Below are 7,023 nucleotides of genomic sequence, written 5' to 3'. Positions count from 1 at the left end.
AGTAGTATGGGGCACTAGCGAGATCTGAACATGGATCCCTCACTTCGGAGTCCATCACCGTTACCGCGCAACCACAACGTCGCGACTGCTCGATGTAACACACTTCAGCTTGTGCCATTCACTGTTTCTATCTTGCTGCTTCTTTCACAGTTGATTCCACCTCCTCCGTGTTTTCATGTTTGGTCTGCTTTCATTTTTTGACGGGCTATCCTCTCAGCTATCTTACCACTAAATCTGACGGGGTGCGACAGGATGTTTTCCGCGTAAGGTGAGTCATGTCAAAAGGTTTCCGACTTGATTATGTCCCACGACGGGAATTAACAGATTCTGAACGCGGAATGGTTCGAGTGTTCGATTGTGTGTGACATCTTATGGGACGTAACTGCTAACGTCATCATTCCCTAAGCTTACACACTACTTAACCTAAATCATCCTAAGGTCAAACACACACACAACCATGCCCGAGGGAGAGGACTCGAACGTCCGCCGGGACCAGCCGCACAGTCCATGACTGCAGCGCCCTAGACCGCTCGGCTAATCCTGCGCGGCGCGGAATGGTGTTCAGAGCCAGTCCATTTCGGACATCGATAGGAAATTCGATAGTCCGAGATACGCAGTGTCAAGAGCATGTCATGAAAACCAAATTTCAGGCATTGCCCCTCACCACGGACAACGCACTGGCTGGCGGCCTTAACTACCGAGAGAACGTCGTCTGCCTAGAGTTGTCAGTGCTAACAGACAAGCAATACTGCTTGAAATAGCCACAGAAAACATTGTGGGACGTACGGTGAACGTATTCGTTGGAACAGTTCAACGAAATTTGGCTTTAATAGGTTATGGCACCAGACGACTGACGCGAGTGGGTTTGCTACCAACTAGAGATGGGCAAAACTGTTCTTTTCAGAGATCGGATCAGAACTGTTCACTCCCTGAAATGAATTAGCTCTTTTTCATGACTCACCACTTACTTACAATAGAAAATAAATGGAAGGCACATTGCCCTTTAAACTTGGTTTATTCCAGTACTATACCTGATCCTATTTTAAAGTAACACAGATAATGAGTAAGAATTTTGTATTGTTTATTGAAATTTCCACGATATGACAAAGTTTTTGATTATTGATTTATTTTGCACTATCGTGGTTTTTTGGGTGATCGGAAAATGTTGTAACTTGAGATTTACATTAACGATATATTTGGCTATAATGTATTAAAATTTCATTAACCTCATACAAATACATCGCAAGCCATATATTTTTAAAGTGAACGTTTCCTTCTGAAGACGCCTAAAATCGCAAAATCCGTACCAGAATAAGAAAAAAAAATATAAATTTGACTGTAAAACGAAAGTGCTGCATATAGCCTTACGCAGAATAAAACAAGGAAAATATTGGTGTATCACATTTTGCGATACGTTTATCGGTTCGCTCGTAATTAAAGCGTAAATTCGAGTGTCCATAATAAAAATCCTATAGTAAGAGTAGTCGTCAGGAACCTAATCTGATCAGTTTAAACAAATAAAAATAAAATAAAAACAAATGATGTATACATAACATAATAATGTAATATACATAGCGGTATTACTACGAAGAACAATATCCAGTAGAGACTAACTCCGATGCAGAAGCACTGAGTCAAGCAGGTCGAGCCGCAAGCTGTATTACTGCGTGAGCTAAGACCGCAGAGACCAGAGTGACACCTGAGTTGCTTTGCTCAACGCTCTGGCTAGAGTCGAGAACGGTGGGGTGAGCATTGAGCGGGCGAGTTCTGAGGGTGGGGGGAGCGGTGAACGGCCACCACTCACCCGCTCCGAGACAAATCGTCCATTCCCTTGCGAGCAGGTTGTTGCATGTAGTTCTTATGTTATCCGCTAGGTGGCTCTCAGTCCTGTTGCTCGCATCAACTGTCCAGTGGGCAGGACGTGTGACTGAAACGATCTCTGACAGAGTGCAATGTGAAGTTCAGCTGCGCCAGACACTGCACGCGGCAGAGGAAGCACGGCATATGTGAAACACAAAATCCAATGGGGCACTGCACAATGCAGGCAGCCAAGGTAGAAGCAGGGCAGAGGCCAGCGCTGGCTGTGTTGTGTGGCGTGCACTGACCAGCAGAGGCGCTGCTGATATGCTCCGTCTCTCTCTCTCTCTCTCTCTCTCTCTCTCTCTCTCTGCCGTGGGAAACGTTTGGAGCTACCGTTCTTTTTTTCTGAATCACTGATTGTTCACTCCTTTGAAAGATTCAACTCTATGAATCAGTTCCGGAGCGGATCCCCCATCTCTACTAGCAACACGACATCGCCTGCAGCGCCTCTCCTTGGCTCGTGAACATATCGGTTGGACCCTAGACTACTGAAAAACCGTGGCCTGGCCAGATGTGTACCGATTCAGTTGGTAAGAGCTGGTGGTAGGGTTGAGTGTGGCGCAGACCCCGCGAAGCCATGGACCAAAGTTGTCAAACAAGACACGGTGGAAGCTGCTGGTGGCTTCATAATGGTGTGGGCTGGTCCAACAGAACCCTTCATTGACTGGAAATCGGTATTTTCGGTTACTTGGAGACCATCTACAGCAGGGCCGGCCAGAAATTCTGCACGCGTGCGGTGTTCCTGCGCATGTGCAACTTCCGGGTCACAGCGTGCACGCCGCAGCCGTCAGCGTTCGTGTAGTGCATGTTTCTACCCACAGATGTCGCTTTATCCACTTGGCTGGGATACTCTGTACCGGCGCATTCTAGTGCTCTTTCCACAGCTTGCAAGCCAACCACGGGAAGGTATTTCGCGTATTAAACATTTAAAATACCGTCACAGTCTACTCATTGAGGCGTCTACTTTTGTGTTAACAGTTTAACCCAGTAAGACAAGTAATACAGTTAACGACCGTGGGTTTTTATTAAGGCAGCTTGACTGACGGCACGTAAATACGAGTAATGTTTTTGATCTAGTATTTAGGAAAGAGAGCACTTAGTGAATTCCAACGAACCTTATTCATGATTTCAAATAACATTAAACTAATGCTAGGTTTGCTATTGCTAATTCTCGGTGCCCTCAGTTACACCCACATAATTTCTGTCTCACTGACCTCTGAACACAATGATAACCGCAGACATCTGGATGATCACCTGTTATTTCAGTACCATTATTGCTACATCTTTCATCAACTCCGTCTGAAATCTGCATAATAAATAATAACCGACAATTAAATGAATGCCACGTTTTATCTACTTCAGCTGAGTGTAGCCGTTCACACATTGAAAAAACCCTAAATGTAAGTATACATTGGAACAATCGGTTTAATGACCAAGTTTTCTGATAATAATGTAACATGGAGCAGAATGAGACACTAGTGCACAGTTAGTTAACAATAATTTTTAATTATGAAAGGAATAAATCCAAACACGTTTATCACTGGTCATGAGAGATGATAATCGAGTTGATGTGTCTCATCCATTTTCTAAAGGACATTTAATTTTGCTTGCCCTTCTTCACTCTTGAGTACACTACACTCGTCATTGTGACATGTATTGTAGTGTCTTTCAATTGAAAACTTACGCTGGCCGCCTATTATTCAGCTGCATAGCAAATACTGTGAGTTTTCACCAACGGCTACAAAAAAGAATTGCAGTTCCCAGTCATTTTTAAACGACTGAGAACATAGACCTCCCGTCCTTTGCTTTTTCACAGTACCTGCCATTTCTCACAAGGGAACCTCCCCATCGCACCCCCCCTCAGATTTAGTTATAAGTTGGCACAGTGGATAGGCCTTGAAAAACTGAACACAGATCAATCGAGAAAACAGGAAGAAGTTGTGTGGAACTATGAAAAAATAAGCAAAACATAGAAACTGAGTAGTCGATGCGGAAGATAGTCAACATCAAGGACGGTGTGAGCTCGGGAACGCCGTGGTCCCGTGGTTAGCGTGAGCAGCTGCGGAACGAGAGGTCCTTAGTTCGAGTTTTCCCTCGAGTGAAAAGTTTAATTTTTTATTTTCAGACAGTTATTATCTGTCCGTCCGTACGATGCGAGGTAACTGCACCGTAGTATGGGGACGCTACACCTAAACAAACATTGAAACACACGACGTCAGTCGACTACAGCGCGCGGAAGAGAGAGTATTCCTGCTAACGAGGCTCCCTGGCTGGCAGTTGACTGTTCGCTACTTTGGACGAGTGTGGATTAAATACGTGAGATGATTCCGTGGGCAATATGAATCCAGCAAATATAGCTCGCGACTTCAATAACAAGGTCAATGAATATTTTCCGAAGTTTTCAGTGCGGTCCCAAAACACAGACACTAAAGTTATTACAGTGAACAGAGACGTCAATGAACGAACGGACAGATCATAACTTCGCCAAAATAAAGAAAGTAAACTTTTCATTCGAGGGAAGACTTGAACCAAGGACCCCTCGTTCCGCAGCTGCTCACGCTAACAACGGGACCACGGCGCTCCTGAGCCCACACTTCCCTTGATGTTGCCTATGTCGCACATGGACTACTCAGTTTGTATATTTTGCTTATTTTTTTCATAGTTCCACAAAGCTTCCTCCTGTTTTCTCGACTGATCTGTGTTCAGTTTTTCAAGGCCTATCCACTGCGCCAACTTATAACTAAATCTGAGGGTGGTGCGATGGGGAGGTTCCCTTGTCAGTACTTCTGTGTTAAGGTTACGGTCACCAGCGGTAAACGAGACTGGGTATGTTGCGCTCTTGCTTGTACCACATAAACAGGGAAGAGGAGCCGCCGCCGTTCGTTGAGGACACATGTCTAATAACAGATGTCGCTGTCGCACACATGCGTACATGTGCAGCACTTCCGCACGTCTGCACACTGTGCAGCGTTTGACCGGCCCTGGTCTACAGCCATTCATGGACCTCATCACAAAGAACAATGGATTTTTTGTGAATGACAATGCGCCACTTCACCAGGCCAAAATTGTTCGTCACTGGTCATCTGGAGCAAATGATTTGGCCACCCAGATCGCCCAACATGAATACCACCCAACATTTGTGGGACGCAATCGAGAGATCAGTTCGCGCACAAAATGCTGCACCGGCAACACATCCGCAATTGTGGACGGTTATGGAGGTAGTGTGGGTCATTATTTCTGCAGAGGAATTCGAACGACTTATTGAGGCCATTCCACGTCGAGTTGCAGCACTAACAAGGGGAGGCCGCCAACTGTGAAATTCAGATTCGATTCATACTGCGCATAATAAAAGCTCATGGCCAGAGGTGTCATGTGGCAAAGCACCAAGATGCACTTCTCAGCCGTTGTCGAGAAAATCGACAGTTAAAAGAAACGTTTTCGGTGAAATACTCTCTACGCTTAATGATTTTTCTACAGCGTCGTGGCGCAGCGGTAACCGCTGGAGTTCGTAATCCGAAGGTCGCCGGATCGAATCTCGCGCCATGCAATTTATTTTTATTATTTTTTGTAATATATATATATATATATATATATATATATATATATATATATATATATTTGTTGTTGTTGTGGTCTTCAGTCCTGAGACTGGTTTGATGCAACTCTCCATGCTACTCTATCCTGTGCAAGCTTCTTCATCTCCCAGTGCTTACTTCAACGTACATCCTTCTGAATCTGCTTAGTGTATTCATCTCTTGGTCTCCCCCTACGATTTTTATCCTCCACGCTGCCCTCCAATACTAAATTGGTGATCCCTTGATGCCTCAGGACATGTCCTACCAACCGATCCCTTCTTCTGGTCAAGTTGTGCCACAAACTTCTCTTCTCCCCAATCCTATTCAATACTTCCTCATTAGTTATGTGATCTACCCATCTAATCTTCAGCATTCTTCTGTAGCACCATATTTCGAAAGCTTCTATTCTCTTCTTGTCCCAACTATTTACCGTCCATGTTTCACTTCCATACAATGCTACACTCCATACAAATACTTTCAGAAATGACTTCCTGACACTTAAATCTATACTCGATGTTAACAAATTTCTCTTCTTCAGAAACGCTTTCTTTGCCATTGCCAGTCTACATTTTATATCCTCTCTACTTCGACCATCATTTGTTATTTTGCTCCCCAAATAGCAAAACTCCTTTACTACTTTAAGTGTCTCGTTTCCTAATCTAATACCCTCAACATCACCTGACTTCATTCGACTACATTCCATTATCCTCGTTTTGCTTTTGTTGATGTTCATCTTATATCCTCCCTTCAAGACACCATCCATTCCGTTCAACTGCTCTTCCAAGTCCTTTGCTGTCTCTGACAGAATTACAATGTCATCGACGAACCTCAAAGTTTTTATTCCTTCTCCATGGATTTTAATACCTACTCCGAATTTTTCTTTTGTTTCCTTTACTGCTTGCTCAATATACAGATTGAATAACATCGGGGAGAGGCTACAACCCTGTCTCACTCCCTTCCCAACCACTGCTTCCCTTTCGTGCCCCTCGACTCTTATAACTGCCATCTGGTTTCTGTACAAATTGTAAATAGCCTTTTGCTCCCTGTATTTTATCCCTGCCACCTTTAGAATTTGAAAGAGAGTATTCCAGTCAACATTGTCAAAAGCTTTCTCTAAGTCTACAAATGCTAGAAACGTAGGTTTGCCTTTCCTTAATCTTTCTTCTAAGATAAGTCGTAATGTCAGTATTGCCTCACGTGTTCCAGTATTTCTACGGAATCCAAACTGATCTTCCCCCAGGTCGGCTTCTACTAGTTTTTCCATTCGTCTGTTAAGAATTCGTGTTAGTATTTTGCAGCTGTGACTTATTAAACTGATAGTTCGGTAATTTTCACATCTGTCAACACCTGCTTTCTTTGGGATTGGAATTATTATATTCTTCTTGAAGTCTGAGGGTATTTCGCCTGTTTCATACATCTTGCTCACCAGATGGTAGACTTTTGTCAGGACTGGCTCTCCCTATATATATATAAACTATTAATGAATTAATGAATTGCTTATGCATGTTGGTGAAGGCGGATCGCTCTCCAATTGTACCGCCTCCATTTTTCCGTTTGTTTAACAGGGTGTACCAAAGCTCTCCCATTC

Source organism: Schistocerca cancellata, chromosome 12 (genome assembly GCF_023864275.1).
Source record: "Schistocerca cancellata isolate TAMUIC-IGC-003103 chromosome 12, iqSchCanc2.1, whole genome shotgun sequence".
Classification (NCBI taxonomy): Eukaryota; Metazoa; Arthropoda; class Insecta; order Orthoptera; family Acrididae; genus Schistocerca; species Schistocerca cancellata.
Note: the sequence above shows the minus strand (reverse complement) of the source record.